Source organism: Lipotes vexillifer, unplaced genomic scaffold, assembly GCF_000442215.2.
Source record: "Lipotes vexillifer unplaced genomic scaffold, Lipotes_vexillifer_v1.1 scaffold1272, whole genome shotgun sequence".
Taxonomy (NCBI): Eukaryota; Metazoa; Chordata; class Mammalia; order Artiodactyla; family Lipotidae; genus Lipotes; species Lipotes vexillifer.
In genome coordinates, this window is record NW_006779909.1 from 3039457 (window position 1) to 3062688 (window position 23232).

The 23232-nt window shown below is 45.7% G+C and overlaps 1 pseudogene; it reads right to left on the bottom strand.

Moving 5' to 3' along the window:
- LOC103075440 (store-operated calcium entry-associated regulatory factor-like) overlaps positions 1-23232 on the bottom strand; it is a 67090-nt pseudogene that overhangs the window by 38475 nt on the left and 5383 nt on the right.

A 23232-nucleotide genomic window follows, 5' to 3' on the forward strand; every position in this document is an offset into this window, starting at 1 on the left:
GAGGCTGGGAAATACAATCTTTTAGTTGGAAGTTGAGAGAATGGCTATTAAGAAGAAAATCAGTCTCTGCCATATCATCAGTTTAGCATTTATCACATCATATCTGGGATGGTTTATTTGAATATCTATCTCCACAGCTAGAATTTCTTGAGGGCAGATTCTTGCCATCTGCACCTGCATATCCCAAAGTCTAGCACACACTGGAGACACTTCTAATGGAGGAATAGGTAACTAGGTATTACATTTCTTTGGAAGTCCTGATTCCCCTTGTATGGTTCTCTGGCCACAACAAGCCTCCAGTAATTGTTAAATTGAAATAAATTAAAATGTTCTTGTCCTCAATTTCCTCGTTTTCAAAATGGGTATAAATGACCTCAAAAGTCAATCCCAGTTTGGACATACTCAGTGTTTGTTATATAAAATTGGAAATAATTTATGTTAAAAAATGAAAACCTTGCCAGTTAGGTACTGTGTATAGCTTTTGCTCTTTCTCTGATTCTTCTGTATCAACACATATATATACTTTGCATATAAATAGAACCCACTGTACATACCATTCTATAAAGAGCGGTTTCACTTACTAACATATGAAGTGATTTGTGCTTACGTCCATGACAAACTAGCTTGTAGAGATCAATCCTCTCGATAAACAACTAGAAAACCTAGATAAAATTGTTGAAAAGAAAAGTAAAATCTGTTAGAAGGCTTCAGAGAGCTATCCAGGAAGCCAGGACTTGAGGGATCAAGATCCCAGAGTAAGAGAAACACATGGAGCTGAGCCCGATATTCTAGGTGCTTTTCCATGAATTTGCCAATGTCAAAGTAGCTGGATGGAGAGACTGAGCAGAAAGAAGATGCTAAGACACAGAGAGGCCAAGCAGAGTTTTCCACAGTCTCACAGGGCTGGAGAGACAAAAATAATTTATGCTGAACACATTTCTGGGCCATAACATATGATTGTGCTTACGTCCATGACAAACTAGCTTGTAGAGATCAATCCTCTCGATAAACAACTAGAAAACCTAGATAAAATTGTTGAAAAGAAAAGTAAAATCTGTTAGAAGGCTTCAGAGAGCTATCCAGGAAGCCAGGACTTGAGGGATCAAGATCCCAGAGTAAGAGAAACACATGGAGCTGAGCCCGATATTCTAGGTGCTTTTCCATGAATTTGCCAATGTCAAAGTAGCTGGATGGAGAGACTGAGCAGAAAGAAGATGCTAAGACACAGAGAGGCCAAGCAGAGTTTTCCACAGTCTCACAGGGCTGGAGAGACAAAAATAATTTATGCTGAACACATTTCTGGGCCATTACATGTTCCCCTGGAGCATATATGAACGTTCACTGGAGGTCATAGAACTTATCCATACTAGAATTTCCGCATTGGAAAGAACTCCAGAGATAATGTAACCAAACACTTCATTTTGTGGAGGTAGCAACTGAGGCCCAGAGATGTTGAGTGACTTTCCCAGGGTCATACAGCAAATGGGTATAACCTCCTGGTGCAACCCCTTCTTGCACTGTATCGCTCTGTAGCTGTTGCTGCTCTTCCAGCCTTCAGCTCCCCATTCCCCTCCACACGTCCTAGCCAGAGATAGAGAAACAGAGAGAGAGAGAGAGTGGGAGAGATATCAATTTAACCTCACTTCTGATTGTGATCTTTTAATAAGTGAAAGTGCTTTTTAAAAAGGAAACCAACACAAACCCTTTTATAAATTACTGGGCATTTTCCCCAATTAACAAAGTAATACAAATTTATTAATGAAATGTTAGAAAACATACAGATAAGTGAAAACCGAAAGCACCCACAAATTTTTCTCTCCTTCCCATCTATCCCTGATACAGCCACTTTAAGCTCTTTAATACATAAATATGTATATTTTTTCACAAAATGAGTTTATGCATACCTAGTCACTTATAACTTGCTCCTTTAACGTTCGTATTATAATCAGTTTTCACATAATTCTGTATTCTCTAATATGATATCTGTATCTCTAATATCTGTATAATAGCTCACTCTATCGATGTACCATAATTTATTTGACCAATCCCCTATGGTTAGACATCTGGATTCTTTTCAGTCTTTTACTATTATATGCAATCCTGCGATGAACATCTTTATGCATATCTTAGTGATAGCCATGATTATTTTCTCTAAGGAAAAATGCTTAGACTATGGAATAATAGTCTGAACATTTTTAAAGCTCTCAACATCTGGCTCCAAATTACCCTCCGGGAAGCCTGTAGCAAGGTACACTCCCTGCAGCAGTGTGTACACAAAACCGATGTGCTTTACTTGAGGGGCGATGGAGGGAGCAGCCTTGTCATTCCAGCTTGATGTGCGCCATTCTTGCTCGCCTTCCTTGACACAGAGAGCTTCACAGCATGCCAGTCTAATTAATTTAGAGTGGAGAAGTTAGACTACCTGCCCAAGGCCAGAAACTCTAGAACTGAGTCAAGGGTCAAGTTGAAAGGATCAATTTTGACAACTGTAAATCACATGCTTGCTCCTTGGTCCACTTTAGCCCTGAAGGAGGCACAGCTGCTCTCACAAACTAACCAGGAAAGTAAACAAGGGAAGGGCCATCTTGCCTACTTTGGGCAGGTGTATGAAAAATGGCCACTTGGGTCTCTCAGCCTCCAGAGTGCAGTCCCCTGAGGAAGTGGCCAGGTTCATAATGTGATGGGTGGGGAGCTAGACTGGCACTCTGCCGGATCTACCAGTCCACAGCTTGGTGCACAGTTGGAGCCCAATGTGAGTGGGATCATTTCCTCTGGGTCTTAAGCACTTTGCAGTTTTCCAGTCTCCCCTGTGCAAATGAGAAGATAACTCCCTTAGTTAGTAGGGGGTCTCAATGTTCTCAGCTAAGACTTTAAATGAGATTTGTTTCAGGTCAAAAGACACAGATTCTATGACTGATCAGCTGGGTTCTGTGGCTGGTTGCTGGGTCACCTTGGGCAAGTCCCCTCCCTTCTCTGGACCTTCTTAGTTTCCCCACGTGAACAAGGAAGCAGTTGGCCTAGACTTAGTGGGATGTGTATCCTGTTTCTTAGAGGAGAGGAAAGAATGAAGGGACTCAGTTCCTGAGCACCCACCAGACCCAAACACTGCATCCATAAGAGTATTTAACACACAATGGCTCTGGGCGGAAGTAGACATCTGTGCCTGTCCAGCACCGATGCCCTGTTGTTTTGCTAATAGCACCCTGATTTTCTTTTACTAAACCATCCCTTACCCACTTCTAGTCCTGTGACTTGGGAGGGGCTGACCCCCCCCCCTCCAGTTGTAAGCATGTGACTCAGGTTTGGCCAATCAGAGCAACCATGATGGTTTCAGGGCTGGGCATGTGACCCAAGCCAGGCCAATGGGAGTCAACCCTAGGATTTTTGCTGGAGGTTTGGGGAAGGAAGTGATCTCTTGGCTTGCGATTGCTTAACTGGCCATTTCCACGTCCCTGTGGAGAGACCCAGCCTGCTAATAAAACTGATACAAAAGCAAACAGTCAAGAGATAGAGGGAGACAGATTTATGACAACTTCCCTTGAGCTTCTGACGTGGTCTGTGTCTGAATCCAGAATGACTTCCTGCATTTTTCAGTTTAAAGCCCCTTTTGGCTAAAGTTAGTTATAAGTGGGTTTAATGTACCCTGCTACCGAAAGATCATCACTAAAATCCTGGATGTGGCATAGGCGTTATTCTCATTTACAGGTGAGGAAACAGAGGCTCAGAGAAGCAAAGTAAGCAGAGAACTAACAAGTGGCAGAGTAGATATATTTAATTTACTTCTTTTTTAAATTAAAGTATAATTAACTTACAATGTTGTGTTAGTTTCAAGTGTAGAGCAAAGTGATTCGTTATACATATATTCTTTTTCAGATTCTTTTCCATTATAAGTTATTACAAGATACTGTTTATAGTTCCCTGTGCTGTACAGTAGGTCCTTGTTTTTTTTTACCTATTTTATATATAATAGTGTGTATTTGTTAATCCCAAACTTGTAATTTATCTCTACTTCTTTTTAATCCATACCTCTAGTCTCTACACAGTGGCTCAAGTGGTTCCCCCTTTTTAGTTTTCTTTCACAAACCACAGAAGTAGGAATAGGCTTGTGGAGCCAGACTGATCCAGGTTCCAGACCTGGTTCAGCTGCTTCCTACCTGCCTGATCTTGAAGTGACTCACTGGCTGTATTCTCTGAACAAGTCTCCTCATCTCTTTGTGCCTCAGTTTTCTCTTCTGCAAAATAGGATGATAATAGTACCTACCTCATGGGATTGTTGTGAGCAGATATATTAGATTATGTAACACTCTTAGAATAGCCTGACACAGAGTAAGTCTGACACAAGGGCTAACCATTTTTCTTCTGCTGTCTGTATACTCTTAGTAAGTTGGCTACTCCCTCTCCACCCCACACACCCAGGATATGGCCAGAGTTATCTCATGATACATCAGTTTCAAATGGCACAAGGAAACAACACATACCCTGGTCACCAGGGGCTTCAAATAATGTCTGACATACTGTTTCTCAGATGCTGATGTTTCTAAAAATGCTGATCACTATGGACTGAGCAGGCCTAAAACCAGCCCAAGAAGTGAAACTTTGGAGAGGAATTCCAAATAATCAAGCCTCTGCTGAGTTGCAGCAGGGAGAGAAGGGATGGATATAGACCCAGCCATCTCCGAGGTATTTTTCCCCCTTCACTCCTATCAGCTGTAGAGAGCAGAAATGCATTTCCTCAAGAGTTTATAGCAGTTGTGACTGGTTCAAGATGGTGGAAGGACGTGAGCTCACTCCCTCTTGCGAGAGCACTGGAATCACAACTAACTGCTGAACAATTATTGACAGGAAGACACTGGAACTCAGCAAAAAAGATACCCCACATCCAAAGACAAAGGAGAAGCCACAGTGAGACAGGAGGAGGGGCGCAATCACAATAAAATCAAATCCCATAACTGCTGGGTGGGTGACTCACAAACTGGAGAACACTCACACCACAGAATTCCACCCACGGGAGTGAAGGTTTTGAGCCCGACCTGGGGGTCCAGCAACGGGGAGGAGGAATTCCTAGAGAATCAGACTTTGAAGGCTAGCAGGATTTGATTGCAGGACTTTGATAGGACTGGGGGAAACAGAGACGCCACTCTTGGAGAGCACACACAAAGCAGTGTGTGCATCAGTACGCAGGAGAAGGAGCAGTGACCCCATAGGAGGTTGAACCAGACCTACTGGCTAGTGTTGAAGGGTCTCCTGCAGAGGTGGGGGGTGGCTGTGTCTCACCGTGAGGACAAGGACACTGGCAGCAGAAGTTCTGGGAAGGACTCCTTGGTGTGAGCCCTCCCAGAGTCCGCCATTAGCCCCACCAAAGAGCAAGTAGGCGCCAGTGTTGGGTCGCCTCAGGCCAAACAACCAACAGGGAGGGAACCCAGCCGCACCCATCAGCAAACAAACGGATTAAAGTTTTACTGAGCTCTTCCCACCAGAGCAACACCCACTCTACCCACCAACAGTCCCTCCCATCAGGAAGCTTGCACAAGCCTCTTAGATAGACTCATCCACCAGAGGGCAGACAGCAGAAGCAAGAAGAACTACAATCCTGCAGCCTGTGGAACAAAAACCACATTCACAGAAAGCTAGACAAGACGAAAAGGCAGAGGGTTATGTACCAGATGAAGGAACAAGATAAAGCCCCAGAAAAACAACTAAATGAAGTGGAGATAGGCAACCTTCCAGAAAAAGAATTCAGAATAATCATAGTGAAGATGATCCAGGACCTCGGAAAAAGAATGGAGGCAAAGATCGAGAAGATACAAGAAATGTTTAACAAAGGCCTAGAAGAATTAAAGAACGAACAGAGATGAACAATACAATAGCTGAAATGAAAAATAGACTAGAAGGAATCAATAGCATAATAACTGAGGCAGAAGACCGTTAAGTGACCTGGAAGACAGAATGGTGGAATTCACTGCTGTGGAACAGAATAAAGAAAAAAGAATGAAAAGAACTGAAGACAGCCTAAGAGACCTCTGGGACAACATTAAACGCAACAACATTCGCATTGTAGGGGCCCCAGAAGGAGAAGAGAGAGAGAAAGAACCCGAGAAAATATTTGAAGAGATTATAGTCAAAAACTTCCCTAACATGGGAAAGGAAATAGCCACTCAAGTCCAGGAAGTGCAGAGTCCCATACAGGATAAACCCAAGCAGAAACATGCCGAGACACATAGTAACCAAATTGGCAAAAATCAAAGACAAAGAAAAATTATTGAAAGCAGCAAGGGAAAAACGACAAATAACATACAAGGGAACTCCCAGAAGTCTAACAGCTGATTTCTCAGCAGAAACTCTACAAGCCAGAAGGGAGTGGCTTGACATATTTAAAGTGATGAAAGGGAAGAACCTACAACCAAGATTACTCTACCCAGCAAGGATGTCATTCAGATTTGATGGAGAAATCAAAAGCTTTACAGACAAGCAAAAGCTAAGAGAATTCAGCACCACCAAGCCAGGTCTACAACAAATGCTAAAGGAACTTCTGAAAGTGGGAAACACAAGAGAAGAAAAGGACATACAAAAACAAACCCAAAGGGCTTCCCTGGTGGCGCAGTGGTTGAGGGTCCGCCTGCCGATGCAGGGTACACGGGTTCATGCCCCGGGCCGGGAAGATCCCACATGCCGTGGAGCGGCTGGGCCCGTGGGCCATGGCTGCTGAGCCTGCACGTCTGGAGCCTGTGCTCCGTAGCAGGAGAGGCCACAGCAGTGAGAGGCTTTATTTATTAAATAAATAAATAAATAAATAAATAAATAAAATAAAAAAAAAAAACCAAACCCAAAACAATTAAGAAATGACAATAGGAACATACATATCGATAATTACCTTCAACGTGAATGGATTAAATGCTCCAACCAAAGGACACATGCTCGCTGAATGGATACAAAAACAAGACCCATATATATGCTGTCTACATACAAGAGACCCAATTCAGACCTAGGGACACATACAGTCTGAAAGTGAGGGGATGGAAAAAGATATTCCATGCAAATGGAAATCAAAAGAAAGCTGGAGTAGCAATACTCATATCAGATAAAATAGACTTCAAAATAAAGAATGTTACAAGAGACAAGGAAGGACACTACATCATGATCAAGGGATCAATCCAAGAAGGAGGTACAATAATTATAAATATATATACACCCAACATAGGAGCACCTCAATACATAAGGCAACTGCTAACAGCTATAAAAGAGGAAATTGACAGGAACACAATAATAGTGGGGGACTTAAACACCTCACTTACACCAATGGACAGATCATCCAAACAGAAAATTAATAAGGAAACTCAAGCTTTAAATGACACAATAGACCAGATAGATTTAATTGATATTTATAGGACATTCCATCCAAAAACAGCAGATTACACTTTCTTCTCAAGTGCGCATGGAACATTCTCCAGGATAGATCACATCTTGGATCACAAATCAAGCCTCAGTAAATTTAAGAAAACTGAAATCATATCAAGCATCTTTTCTGACCTCAACACTATAAGATTAGAAATCAGTTACAGGGAAAAAAATGTAAAAAACACAAACACATGGAGGCTAAACAGTACATTACTAAATAACCAAGAGATCGCTGAAGAAATCAAAGAAGAAATCAAAAAATACCTAGAGACAAATGACAATGAAAATACTATGATCCAAAACCTATGGGATGCAGCAAAAACAGTTCTAAGAGGGACGTTTATAGCAATACAAGCCTACCTCAATAAACAAGAAAAATCTCAAATAAACAATCTTAGCTTACACCTAAAGGAACTAGAGAAAGAAGAAGAAACAAAACCCAAAGATAGTAGAAGGAAAGAAATCATAAAGATCAGAGCAGAAATAAATGAAATAGAAACAAAGAAAACAATAGCAAAGATCAATAAAACTAAAAGCTGGTTCTCTGAGAAGATAAACAAAATTGATAAACAATTAGACAGACTCATCAAGAAAAAGAGGGAGAGGACTCAAATCAATAAAATTAGAAATGAAAAAGGAGAAGTTACAACAGACACTGCAGAAATACAAAGCATCCTAAGAGACTACTACAAGCAACTCTATGCCAATAAAATGGACAACCTGGAAGAAATGGACAAATTCTGAGAAAGGTATAACCTTGCAAGACTGAACCAGGGACAAATAGAAAATATGAACAGACCAATCACAAGTAATGAAATTGAAACTGTGATTAAAAATCTTCCAACAAACAAAAGTCCAGGACCAGATGGCTTCACAGGCAAATTCTATCAAACATTTAGAGAAGAGCTAACACCCATCCTTCTCAAATTCTTCCAAAAAATTGCAGAGGAAGGAACACTCCCAAACTCTTTCCATGAGGCCACCATCACCCTGATACCAAAAGCAGACAAAGATACTACAAAAAAGAAAATTACAGAGCAGTATCACTGATGAATATAGATGCAAAAATCCTCAACAAAATACTAGCTAACAGAATCCAACAACACATTAAAAGGATCAGACACCATATTCAAGTGGGATTCATCCCAGGGATGCAAGGATTTTTCAATATATGCAAATCAATCAGTGTGATCCACCATATTAACAAATTGAAGAAGAAAACCCATATGATCATCTCAATAGATGCAGAAAAAGCTTTTGACAAAATTCAACACCCATTTATGATAAAAACTCTCCAGAAAGTGGGCATAGAGGGAACCTACCTCAACATAATAAAGGCCATATACGACAAACCCACAGCAAACATCATTCTCAATGTGAAAAACTGAAAGCATTTGCTCTAAGATCTGGAACAAGACAAGGATGTCCACTCTCACCACTATTATTCAACATAGTTTTGGAAGTTTTAGCCACGGCAATCAGAGAAGAAAAAGAACCTAAAGGAATACAAATTGGAAAAGAAGTATAACTGTCACTGTTTGCAGACGACATGATACTATATATAGAGAATCCTAAAGATGCCAACAGAAAACTAGTAGAGCTAATCAATGAATTTGGTAAAGTTGCAGGATACAAAATGAATGCACAGAAATCTCTTGCATTCCTATACACTAATGATGAAGAATCTGAAAGAGAAATTAAGGAAACACTCCCATTTACCACTGCAACAAAAAGAATAAAATACCTAGGAATAAGCCTACCTTGGGAAACAAAAGACCTGTATGCAGAAAACTATGACACTGATGAAAGAAATTAAAGATGATACAAACAGATGGAGAGATATACCATGTTCTTGGATTGGAAGAGTCAATATTGTGAAAATGACTATACCACCCAAAGCAATCTACAGATTCAGTACAATCCCTATTAAATTACCAATGGCATTTTGCACAGGACTAGAACAAAAAAACTTAAAATTTGTATGGAGACACAAAAGACCTCGAATAGCTAAAGCAGTCTTCAGGGAAAAAAATGGAGCTGGAGGAGTCAGACTCCCTGACTTCAGACTATACTACAAAGCTACGGTAATCAAGACAATATGCCACTGGTACAAAAACCAAAATACAGATCAATGGAACAGGATAGAAAGCCCAGAGATAAACCCACACACTTATGGTCAACTAATCTATGACAAAGGAGGCAAAAATATACAATGGAGAAAGACAGTCTCTTCAATAAGTGGTGCTGGGAAGACTGGACAGCTCCATGTAAAAGAATGAAATTAGAACACTCCCTAACACCATACACAAAAATAAACTCAAAATGGATTAGAGACCTAAATGCAAGATTGGACACTGTAAAACTCTTAGAGGAAAACATAGGAAGAACACTCTTTGACATAAATCACAGCAAGATCTTTTTTGATCCACCTCGTAGAGTAATGGAAATAAAAATAAACAAATGGGACCTAATGAAACTTAAAAGCTTTTGCAAAGCAAAGGAAAGCCCAAACAACATGAAAAGACAACCCTCAGAATGGGAGAAAATATTTGCAAACGAACCAACGGACAAAGGATTAGTCTCCAAAATATATAAACAGCTCATGCAGCTCAATATTAAAAAAAACAAACAACCCAATCCAAAAATGGGCAGAAGGCCTAAATAGACATTTCTCCAAAGAAGACATACAGATGGCCAAGAAGCATGTGAAAAGCTGCTCAACACTAATTATTAGAGAAATGCAAATCAAAACTACAATGAGGTTATCACCTCACACCAGTTAGAATGGGCATCATCAGAAAATCTACAAACAACAAATGCTGGAGAGGGTATGGAGAAAAGGGAACCCTTTTGCACTGTTGGTGGGAATGTAAATTGATACAGCCACTATGGAGAACAGTATGGAGGTTCCTTAAAAAACTAAAAATAGAATTACCATATGACCCAGCAATCCCACTACTGGGCATATACCCAGAGGAAACCATATTTCAAAAAGACACATGCACCCCAGTGTTCATTGCAGCACTATTTACAATTACCAGGTCATGGAAGCAACCTAAATGCCCATCAACAGACAAATGGATAAAGAAGATATGGTACATATATACAATGGAATATTACTCAGCCATAAAAAGGAACAAAACTGGGTCATTTGTAGAGACGTGGATGAATCTAGAGACTGTCATACAGAGTGAAATAAGTCAGAAAGAGAAAAACAAATATCGTATATTAACGCATATATGTGAAACCTAGAAAAATCGTACAGATGAACTGGTTTGCAGGGCCAAAATTGAGACATAGATGTAGAGAACAAATGTATGGTCACCAAGGGGGGAAAGCGGCGCGCATGTGTGTGTGTGTGTGTGTGTGTGTGTGTGTGTGTGTGTGTGTGTGTGTGATGAATTGGGAGATCGGGATTGACATATATACACTAATATGTATAAAATGCATAACTAATAAGAACCTGCTGTATAAAAAAATAAATAAAATTTAAAAAAATTTTTTAAATTTAAAAAGTTTTTAACAGTTGCTACCACAAGTGCTAACTCAGTTCCAAAGGGTGTATCAGTCTGGTAAAGTGTAAAATATGGGGGCCCTGGAGACTCACCAGGGAATGGGAGGGGGCTTACTATGGATTCAGGGTAAGTCCTGGTTGTGGGGTTATGCTAATGCACAGGGGGCTGATCAGAGGAACAAATGGGGAATGCTTTGCCTCTCAGTTTCATGAAAGTCAGAGCTGAGGCCCAGGATAGTAACATGGTCTGTCAGTTATCCAGAATCCAAAGTCTCCTATTTCTGGGCATTACCATCAGCCCTTTAATCCCTACCTTGTAGACAGGCTCAGTGGTCTGTGAGCTACCATTTTTGGAGCACTTGCTAAGTCCTTTACATAAATGACCTCATGGAACTTACCAGCAGCCCCATCAAGTTGAAGATTACAGTAAAGTAATTATGACTTGGGATCTTGTAGCCAGGCTGCATAGGTTGGATTCCCAGTTCTCCTGTGTGACCTTGATTAAGTTACTTAACCTCTCTGTACCCCAGTTTTCTTCTCTGCAAGAGAGTGATAATAGTTCCTGCTTTTTCAGGCTGTTGTGAGGATTAAATGAGTAAGCACCTGCAGCATTTAGAAAAGTGCATGGCACGATGGCAGCTGTTTTAATTAACCCTCATTTTACAGATGTGGACACTGAGGCGGGAAAGAGAGATCACTCACGTACCATACACAGCTCTTGAAGCTGGGCCTCAAACTGGCTCTACACCACCACTGAGTGGGATTTCCCTCTACTCAGAAGAGGCCAAGATACCCCCACGAAATGAAATATCCGCAAACCCACACACAGCCACCCCTCCCAGTTCCCTCCTTTTTTTTTTTTGGACGGGGGGCGGGCCATGTGGGATCTCAGTTCCCAGACCAGGGTTCAAACCCGTACCCCCTGCAGTGAAAGCACGGAGTCCTAACCGCTGGACCGCCAGGGAATTCCCTCCCTCCTTCTCAAACACCCACCTCTCCCACTCAGTTTGAGTGTCTCTTTTGGGGTGTTGAGATAAGATAACAGTTGAGCGGTTCCAGTGGAGTTTTCCTGGCGCTGAGGAGAGAGGGGAAACTCTGCGTCTCTTCCCCAGCTCTGGAAATGAAGGCAGCCGGTAAGAATTCTCAGGCTCCTAGAGTCAGGGGCAGAGGAGACCTGCAGAAGAACCACACCCCCATCCTTACGCTTCAGGATGCTAATTGGAACACATTGAAGTTTGAAAAGAGCTCATTTGAGCGGCTGGGGAGAAACAGCTGAGGGGTGTGGGGTTCTAGACCTTGGGGGTCTCTCTAGCTCCCCGTGGAAGCTCTAGGGGTAGGGTCTCTGTCAATCCCAGTCTTTGCCTGGCTTTGTCTGTCTTTTCCTAGTTTGGCCTCTCTGGCAGGGACACGGAGAAGTGGGGTGTCACTAGATGTGTTTGTCAGTCGGGCTGTGGTTCACTTTGCCAAACATCATCGCATCTGTGACTCTCTCTCTCTCTTTGCTTCTTTATTTTGACTGATCTATGTCTGTCTGCCCTCGGGTGTGTGTGTGTGTGTGTGGCGGGGAGGATGTTCTCGCCAGGGTTCTGATCCTGCTTTCAACCTCTCCCTCCAGACCCCAGGAACCTCCGCACCGTGCAGAGCCGGAGGCCGGGGAGCTCTGCGGGAGCAGCTTTGACCCTGGGGCAGGTGTGGGAGAAGGGGTCCGAGCCCGTGGCGCCCCCTCGCTCCCCTTCCAGCGTGCGCGGAGAGGGGGGCGGCCTAGGATCACAGAGCGGGAGGCGGGGGCACTGCAGGCCCGGGGGCCCAGGTCTCCGCCTCCCTCCCGCCTACCGGGCTGGCGCCTCTCGGCGCAGCTCCTCCTCCCGCGCCCAGCCTCCGGGTCCGCTCCCTCGGCGCTCCTGCCGCCGCAGCCGAGCACCGAGCAGCCTGGCTGCCGCGGCCGCCTCGCCACCAAACTTTCCCGGGAGCCGGCGCCGGTGAGTCGGAGCGGAGAGCGGGCAGGGCGCGGGCAGGGGCTGGAGTGCGGCCGCGGCTGCGGGGCGAGGCTGTGCGTGGCCGGGGTTGGGTCTGGGCATCCCCACGGAGCCGCAGAGCTCCCGGAGCCGCCGCCGTGGGGTGGGCGCGCTCCGGGGCCCTGGCGACTGTGGGCGGCGCGGGTAGGGTCCCGGAGTGCGGCTGGCTCCGCGGTACCCTGTCTGATACCCAGCTCTGGCCCCCGCCCCGACGCGCACACACCTGTGGCTTTGCCTGGGTTCGGCAGCGTGCGCGCCCCAGGCGTCTGCCTCCGGCTCCGACAGTGGAGGGCGAGTCTCTGTTTTTCTCAGAACTGCCCTAGGCTCTGAGTTTGATGTTCCCCACAGTCCGAGCCCGTCTCGAGTGCGTTGAATGTGCCAGGCACTGGGTATTCGTGATCTCTTTCGGTTCGCCCTTTAACTTGATGAACCGGCATTATTATACCCATTTTACAGAGAAGGAAAGCGGCTCAGAGAGGGAAAGTTGTGACCAGGAGCACCACCGAGTCAAGGAGAGAGCCAGGATTTTGAACCCGAGTCAGCCTGACCCACACCACTTAATCACATGCGGGCAAGCCCCAGGTTCAGCGTCACCAGGGGTCTGGTGTGGGAAGTGTGGAGACCACTGCCCACGCTCTCCTGCAGCACGGCTGCAAACCCGGGGCGGACCACCACCGCCTCATTGTGCCTCGCGGAGGAGCCTGTGGAAAGATGAGTGGCCCTTACTGTCAGGGAGTGGATTCTGGCGGCAGAAGCCCGTTGGGGGCTGCCCTTTCCGGTGAAAGGAGCCAAATTCCAGAAGCTACTCTCGATTTTTCTGGAAGCAGCCAAGGAAGTCAGGAGCTGGAGCGCAGCAGTTCTTCACGGAAACTTCTTTCCTTCTCTGGGTGACTCTCCCTTCCCCCCCCGCCCCCCAAAGAGACCCCACCCCAATCCCTTAATCTCTCTGAGGTGTCCGCTCAGCCTGGGAGCTGGTAATGTAGAGATGCTCCAGGCAGGGTTGCTGTCCTCTGGCAGGGGGCTCCCACCTCAGGCCTGGAGCCCGATGATGAAGGAGTGGTGCTGGGGCTAAGTACTATGTGAACCAGATCCCCCGGCCGGAAGGTACTTGGGGCACTCATTCCATGATGGGGGCTAGGTCCCTGTGACTGGAGCACAGATGGAGTGTGTCTCCAGAGCATGAAGGCGAGCAGAGCTGGGGATCTGATAGGGAGGTCTTGAATGCCCCAATCTTAGCTTTAATCTTGAAGTCAGGCAGGAACAAACAGAGACTGGGAGAGAGAGAGAGAGAGAGAATGGACCCGTCAGAGTATCATTATCATTATTCCACTTAGTTTTCATAGCAGCCTTGCATAGTGGGCACTATTATTACTAGGCTCATTGAACAGATTGTCTTTTGAGGCTCACAGAGGTTAAAGAACTTGCCTGGGGTTGCCCACGTGGTCCGTGGAGGAGTTGGGATTTGAACACAGGTTTTCCTTGACTCCTTCCAGATTGTCAGTGACACTCAGGCTGTAGATGGGACCTTAGGTCCCTTCTGCTTGTGACTGGCAGCAGCAAAGGTGAAAATAGATGCCAGGCAACAGGGTCCCTGATGCCCATGCACCGCTCTCCTCTCTCTGTGATAGGTGTTGTGCAGGAGGTCTGCTGCTGAGTGGTATCACTCACAGGAATCCCTGACAGCCCCACGTAAATTCCCTAATCTGACCCAGGGCTAGTTGGACCCTCACACAGAAGCCTAAGGCTGCCTGAGGCTACCCTCCTGTCTCAAGAGGTATTTCCCCTGGTGGAGGGAAAGTCTGTAGGGAAGCCTGATAACCATTTTCATGTGTGAGAGAGAATCCCTCCAGGATAGAGGGTGGAGATGGCTCTGCACTGCCTGAACATGATTTCAGAGCTGGGTGGAGGCAGGAGCTGCCTCCAAGCCCCTGCAGCCCAGAGGAGTTTGGACAGTGCTGGGCTGGGAGTGCTCCCCCCTTGGCTGGCTGTCCGAGGTAGGAAGAACTTGTATCTGATCTTCTTTTCCTCGGACTCTCTCAGAATTCCATGTAACTATTTGTGCTTTCCTTTTTACAATCCAGGAGTGCCTGGTGGAAATGGTGTGGCCTTTCTATAACAAAGAGGAGGCATGGCAAAGAGATCAAAAGTGTGGATTCTGCAGCTGGCTCAGATCCCAGAGCTGTCACTCACTTATGGGCTCTGTGGCCTTGAGCAAGTTGCTACACCTCTCTATTCCATTTTTAGGATGGGAGTATTCCTAGCACATTCCTCACTGGGTTGGCGAGAGAACTAATTGTGTTCCTATGCATAAAGCACCTAGATACAATACACTTTTATGAGGCAGTACATAAGAGTGCTATTTAGATGTTAGTTGTCACTGTTGTTACTGTTAAGGTCAAACAGACCCAGCTTGGTAACCTGGCTCTGCTACCTGCGAGCTGCCTGCCTGACCTCCTTAAGACTCTTGCTTTTTCGTCTATGAAGTGCGAGTAGTCTCGTGTTAGATGTAAGAAGTCTTAGTGTAGGCTCAAGCTTTAAATAGCCTAAAACCTCAAGTCCCAGCGCAAACTTATTTAAAACTTCTGGTGCTCTACGAGGTAGTCAGCAAATGCTGGGCGTTACCATGATTGCCGCTGTTAACGGCAAACCTCACGCCTTCACACTGCGGCTTGAACTTGATGCTCTGGCATGTTTCTGAGGGGCGTGGATTTGGGACAGTTTTCTGGCTTGTGGGGCACGAAAAGGATTCTTCTTACCTTTCTGCCCAGGTTTTCTCTTCACGCTCATTTCTCAGGGACAAGTGTGGGCCTCGTGATGGTTGTGGGAAGGCAGACGGTAGGTGTGAAGTTCATTTCATAAGGTCTGCCCTGTCCTCACCAACGCAAAGACGTCAGCAGAACACGCCACCCCAGCTGCCTTTCAGATTGACATTTTGTGCACCTTCCAGGTGGAGAAGACATATCCAGAGTTCTGGGGGGGTTTTCCCCCTTAAAGACGGAATGGTGTAGTAAAAAAAGTTCAGGATTAGAACCCCAGCCCTGGCCCTTTGAGCTGAGTGACCTTGAGCATCAATTTCCTCATCTGCAAAATGGCCATTAATCGTATCTCCTAGTGTTTGTTTCTCAGGGTTAATGCCAGGCTGGAAAAGAAAAGGAATAAAACAGGTAGTGTAAATGGCAAAGAATTACAAGCAATTGTAAGTAATTCTCATTAGCATTCAGGCTGGGCATTAGCTGTAATTGCTCCTGATCCAAGACGTTTTATCTGAAAGACGTACCTGGCAGAGGATCATTCAAGCCCAGTCACCTGCTGCTCTCCCTTTCACAGTGACGCTGAGCATTTCTGAATCTCGGGATGTAATTACAATAAAGCTCCCGTATCTTACTTATAAGTGACTCACTTCTGCCGTTAATGGTGGCAGAGGACTCAGGCGCACACTCATTGGGAACAGTTCTGCTGATGCTGGGGGGAGGGGGGGGTACAGGATGCCTCTCCTCTTTATGCATTCATCTTCCCTGCTGTAATTCTTCAGTGATAATGCATGAGAATCACATGGGCCAGGATTGAAGCTGACAGCTCTCAATTTGTGCAGCAGCTTGGATGGCAAGGCCCATTGAAACTTGTTGCTGCCAGCAGAGTGGATGTTAGAAACCATTACATCACAACAGAGAGGATGGAGCAGAGGAAGTTGAGGAAGGCACCTCGGGGAGTAGTTAAAAGCATGGATTCTCATGTCCAGCAGACCTGAGTTTGAATCTTGGTTCTGCCAGCTTGTTAGTTGTGGTATGATTTTTGTCTGTCTTCCCTCCTCGACTATCAGTTCTAAAAGAGCAGGGACCATGTCCATCTTACTCACCAGGGTATTCACAACTCTTGGTACATAGAAGGGGCTCATGAATGTCTAATGAATGAATGAATATATGAGTGACAAGTTGCTTGTTTGAGCCTCAGCTTTCTCATCTGTAAAATGGGGCTAACATAGCACCCATCTTATAGGTTGCTGTGAGCACTGAATGAAAAAATGTTGTGTACAGAATAAGCACTCAGCAGTGCCTTTGATGACAAGTTGATGAGCAAAAGCAAAGACACAGCTGGCCTAATCTGGGAGAGAGAGCTTTTTCCCTACCCTTAGACCAACAAGGGGCAAAAATGCTAGTCATAAGAATCCCTGTTTTTATACAACACTCTGCAAAGTGCTTTCTTTCTTTCTTTCTTTTTTTTAAGTATAGTTGATTTACAATGTTTCAGGTGTACAGCATAGTGATGTAGTCATATATATATATATATATATGTATATATATATAAAACAGGTATTGAATATAGTTTCCTATTAGGTCCTTGTTCTTTATTTATTTTATGTATAGTAGTGTGTTTCTGTTAATCCCAAATTCCAAATTAATCCCTCCCCTCCCCCCACAAAGTGCTTTATTATCTATTGACTCCTCACAACTAGACAGGAATGGCTATCCATGTTTTACAGGTGAGGAAACTGGGGTTCAGAGGGCTTGGTCAAACACACCAGAGTCACACATTTTAGAAGCAACAGGAGGTAGAATATAAGCCCAGGTTACTCTGATCTGCCAGGTGTTCCCGCTGAGCTCTCTATTGCCCCTTGCGGGTGGAGGGTGCAGTATTTAGACTTCCATGAACATGGTATCTCTCTTCATTATTTAGGATACAGTTTAGGTCCAGTTTCCTAATGTCCCTTGGTGGTCTTGCACATCTTTTGTTAGATATATTCCTAGTTATTTGATATTTTATATGCTATTGTAAATGGTATATCTATATCTATCTACATATATATTTTTTAAAAAATTATGCTATGTTGGTTGCTTTTTTGGAGAAATATTTTTGCATTTTGCACATCGATTTTGTATGCAGAAATCTTGCTAAACTTTCTAATTCAAAAAAAATGTAGATTATTTTAGAGATACTGTGTATACAATTATAGGAGGTGCAAATAAGTTTTGTTTCTTCCTTTCCAATCCTTTCTTCCCTTTGGGTTTCTCTCTCTCTCTCTCTCTCTCTCTCTCTCTTATGGAAGAGCTGTCTACATTTGACAGTTAGGTATAATGTCTATCTAGGGTTTTGGCAGGTAATCTTGTGAGATCTTAGTTCCCTGACCAGGGATTGAATCCAGGTCCCGGCAGTGAAAGCGCTGAGCCCTAGCCGCTGGTCGGCCAGGGAATTTCCTTGGCAGATAATCTTTACCAGATTAAAGAAGCTCCTTTCTATTCCCAGTTTGCCAAGTATTTCTTTTCTTTTTAGTCATAAATGGAAGTAGATGTTTTTCCTGCTTCTGCTCAGATGGTCGTGATTTTTCTTTTTCAATCTGTTAACATGGTGAACTACCTTGATTTTTGCATTTCTGGAATAAACCCAACTTGGGTTGTCCTGTTGCATCTCTTTTGCTGGGCTATTTCTCATCACCTTTTTGCTGAAGACTTTAACATCATGAGTTCATGAGTGAGATTCACTGGCAATTTTCCTGTTTGGTGTTTACTTGTCAGACTTTGGTATCACTGTTATGCTGGCCTCATAAAACAAGGTGGGCTGTGTTCCCATTTCCTTGGATCTCTAGAAGAGATTGTGTAAGCTGGGTGTTGTTCTTGTTGAGAGTGTGGTAGAATGGACCAGTAGGATCCCCAGTGGGTGGAAGCTAAGTGCAGGGTGGGGAGGACAGCTGGTTTCAGCTCAGTCCAAGGCAGAACTTTCCAACAGCGAGAGGCTCAGGCTGCCTTAGGGGGAAGTGGGCAGAGTCTGTGAACCCAGGTGTCCTGAGTGCTGTGGGGAGAGCCCGCCTTGGGCTCTGGGTAGGGTTCTTCCAGCCAAGGATCCCAGATGAAGGAAGTTTAGCCCAGGGTGAAAGTCTGGTACCTGTCTCCTCCTGCTTCTAAAATTGCTGCGTCTGCAGACAGTGTATGCCGTGAATTACTACTCTCCGGTGCCCGCGATGAAGGGACTTGACTCCATCCATGTGCTCGTCCTCTTTCCCCCTCTGCGGTATCAGTTTGCCTGAAATCCCCAGATTATGACCTGGGGTTACACCCCTCCAGCCATTTCCCTCTGACCCCCGGGGTGGCTAGATTTGGGCAAGTTTCTCAGTTGAATCATCCCTCAATCCTCTTTTACTGAAACACGAGGCCGCATAGCACAGGGAGATCAGCTCGGTGGATCACCTCTCTTAATCCCCATAACAAGGCCATGAGGTAGCTACTCTTACCCCCATTATTCAGACTAGGAAGACAAGGTTTCTAGTTGTGAATTGTTTTAATAGTTTCACCTTTCACAGTAAATTACCACTGTCCAACCTGTCCGGGTTTGGGTGTAAGATGAAGGTCTCACTCAGTTCTCTTTTCACATATTTCTCTAGTTGTCCCCATCCCATGTACTGGCTCGCTCTTCCTTTCCTCGCCTCTGCCACCTGCATCAGATCCTCAATTGCTCTGCATCTTTAGAGGCAGAGCTGCAGCGCCGTCCAGCTCCAGGGAGCACCATTCATATGGTTTTCTATTTCAGGGTTTGCAACCTGGACACCCACTCCTCAGCAACGGGTCTCCTTCCCAGCTGTTCAGGTGTCGAACTTTGTGCTGATCCGGGCGGCCAAGCATCAGACCAGGGTCGTGGCAGGACCGGGGCAGATGCTGGCTGGGCGCCATGCAGGTGCAGGAGAGCAGCGCAGGTCTGAGCCGCGCTGCTTGGAGGATTCTCTGCAGAGCATAAATGTTAACAGCCCCAAAGGCATCTGCTTTCCCCTTCCTCTCTCTCTTTTCTTGCCCTCTTTCAAACTTTCTAGGCAGTTCTCACTCGGTTTATTCTTTTAGGAGAACTTCATTTATTTACTAGATGGCTTTTCTCTGTTCCTGGAGAGAATCATCACTAAATAAACCCATCCCGCTGGCCCTTTCCCCCAGTGCAAGTGAAGCCCAGTTCCATCGCCATTGCACACATGTGATCCCGAGTGTCTGCCAGTGTGACTGTTGACGCTGGCCCCCAATGGAAGCCTGTTTTCTCTCCTTTGTCTGAAGCATCTAACGGTTCGTATGGCACGTCCACCCTGAGGGGCCCCTGATAGAGCTAGTTTTCACCTCCCTGGAGGATGATGGTCTAACTTTTCCAAGAGCCTCTCGAGGGCTCCCCACAGCAAATTTGGGGGAAACCATAAATGCTGCATTTAAATCAGACCTTCTGAAAACAAGTTCATGTCAGGTAGAAAGAGACAAAGAGACAAAATGTAATTGTACATATAAATTCAATTGTGTAAATGATACTTGTAAATTCAGTTTATGGCAAAGAGCAAAGGTTCCAGGCCAGACGACGTATGTTTGGATCTTGGCTCCCCCACTTCGCAGTGTGTCTCAGGCAGGCCATCCACCCTATCTTTGCCTTGATTCCCTTGATTAGAAAGTGGGGTCAGTGACTGTTTTAACTTACAGGATTGTTATGAGTATTAAACGAGTCATGAGGTTTGAAAGAATTAATATTTGAAAAGCATTGACAGCAGAACCTGGCAACTCGTAGGTGTTTATTAAACCAACCGATGAATAAATAACTATCTTACATGGATTTCTTTTTCCCCAAGAAATTGGGGGTCATTTTGTCAGGTTTCAAAATAAATCCCACTCCTGTCTGTTGATTTTCTTCATCACTGCTACCAGATCGCCAGTACAGGAGTGTAGGGGTGTCATCTGCCTGGTTGACAGCTATACCTGCAGTGCCTTCGTTAATAGCACCTGGCACCTAGTAGGTGTGTAATGAAAACTTACTGGATGAAGGAAGTGAGTTCACAGCTAGATCCTGAAAGACAAGGGCTGCCCTGATCCTGCAAAGGGCAGTAAAGACCACCAAGTTGGTGAAGATGCCAGCACTTCGTAGCGTTCGAGTACCTGAAAATGCTTTTTAGGCATCTCAAAAGTAGTAAGTAACACGGAGCAAAGATGAGTTATTTTCACGGTTGTATCAGGAGCTCAGTAAGTATTTGTCAGTCATTTATTGATTGGTTCTCACAGCACCGAGCACTGGGCTTGATGAGGGAGGCCCTGAGAATCTCCATTAACAAGGTAGGAACAGTGGACAGGGTCTTCTCCCGCTGCTCAGTCCTGCTGGGGGGCGGGAGGGGCCAGTAAGTAGTGCTCCTCTGCCCGGCCTGAGCTCTGGACCAGCTGAGTATTAAGACAAAAAGCAAGGTAGCCGGGGAACAAAACGTCACCGTTATTACTGATCCGAGTGACATTGGAGCACGTGGGCTGGCTAATGCTGCAGACTAGAATCGGATGGGTTTCCTGCCTGCCCCAGGGGTGGGCAGGGCTGGGTCCCTGCAGAGCCTAGGTCTTTCTCCTAGGCTTGGTCGGCTGACGGAGAGCCCACTCGGATGCAGGCTCCCAGCAGGCAGGCTGGCTCCTAAGAGCAGCCCAGAAGAGCCTGAGTATGACTTGCCTATTTCATCTCTCAAACTCTCTTATAAATATGTGGCACTATGCACGGGCCCCGGGGAGTGAATGAGGAGTGGGAGAGAGGCCAGGGTCTGAAGCTAGAGGAGCTCCCACTCTATGGAAGGAAACAAGAGGCAGGAAATAGGCAAGAAGCCCTGTAGCTGGGGGAGTGAGGTCAAGAGAGGCAGGGAGGTGCAGAGGCCGCTGGTGCCTGCTTCGTATGTGCACCAGCAGAGTATGAAAGCAGAAGAGTCCCTCACCTTTCTCATCCCTCCCAGCCAGCTGATGGAGGAAATGAACTGTCATCTATTGAGAAGGCACTCCCGGCCAGGGCTTTTGGTTCATTATGTCACCCCGTCCTCTCCACAGCCCTGTGAGAGAAGTGTCAGTGTGCCCATTTTAGAGATAAGAAAACTGAGGCTAGAGATGTGGACTAACTTATGCTAGAGTGGAGCTGGGAGACCAGGAACGAGGCTATTGCAGTCGTCCAGGTGAGACAGGAAGGTCACTCAGACCAGCGGTGGTGGCCCTGGAGAGAAGTGGACAGGCTAAGACTGTTGGAGCAGGTGCAGTAGGACTGACAGGTGGCCGAATGTGGTGGGGCTGGATGGGGTGGTACTAGAGGACGGTGTTAAAGCAGTGCTTCTGGGTAACTTGTGTTTTTGTTTTGGTTTTTGCACTTTGGATAGAATAGATGTGACCCTCCTGGGCAAAGAATATTCAATGAATTAAGAATTCCATAGACACCACATCTGCACATGTCTGCTGAACTGAAACTGATGGTCAATCACTCTTTTTAAAAAATTTTATTTATTTAATTAATTTATTTTTGGCTGCTTTGGGTCTCCGTTGCTGCACGTGGGCTTTCTCTAGTTGCGGCGAGCGGGGGCTACTCTTCATTGCGGTGCGTGGGCTTCTCCTTGCAGTGGCTTCTCTTGTTGTGGAGCACGGGCTCTAGGTGCGTGGGCTTCAGTAGTTGTGGCACGTGGACTGAGTAGTTGTGGCTCGTGGGCTCTAGAGCGCAGGCTCAGTAGTTGTGGTGGCTGGGCTTAGTTGCTTTGCGGTATGTGGGATCTTCCTGGACCGGGGCTCGAACCTGTGTCCCCTGCATTGGCAGGTGGGTTCTCAACCACTGTGCCACCAGGGAAGCCCCGATGGTCGATAACTCTTAATTGGAAGTGCCAGCTGGGGTGTGCTCAGGGAGAATCAGACACGCCGGGCTAGCGTGGGGCGAGAGGGAAAGATGCCGGGTCTGTAAGAGGCTTGTAAGCAGAAGGTGGGGGGGGGGTGTCTCAGGACCCCTTCTTCCACTTCCACAATCCCCTGAGAGTGTAGTGCTGCACCCTGCTGCCCGGTCATCTTCCCGGAACCCAGCCCCCCTCAGCGTCCTCCCTATCTCGGCCTGAGCTTAGGCCTGGTCCTCCCTCCTCAGGACCCCAAGAGAGCTCCCCTGCCCCTAGGTGGCCCCCTGCCTGTTTCCCAGGGAAGAATCTGATCAAATCACTTCCCTGCTCGAATTCCAGTGTCATCCTCCCTCTGCAGCCATTAAGTAGAATGGGGCCTGGGTTGCACCATTTAGAAGGATGTCTGTGATGAGTTCATGGTTAAATGAAAAGAGGAAATGTCAGAATAACACTGGCAGCCTGAGACAACAGAATGCAGTGGTCAGAAGCCTGGGCTCTGGGCTGCACTGGGTTTGAACCCCAGCTCTGCCACTTAGTAGCTGTGTGACCAGGAGCAAGTTCTTAACTTCTCTGTGCCTCAGATTCCTCATCTGGCAATGGGAATGATAACAGTACTCACTCCCATAGGGTTGTAAGGACTGAAAAGGAGTTAATAGGTGTACAGTGCTTAGCCCAGTGCTTGGCTCCTAGTA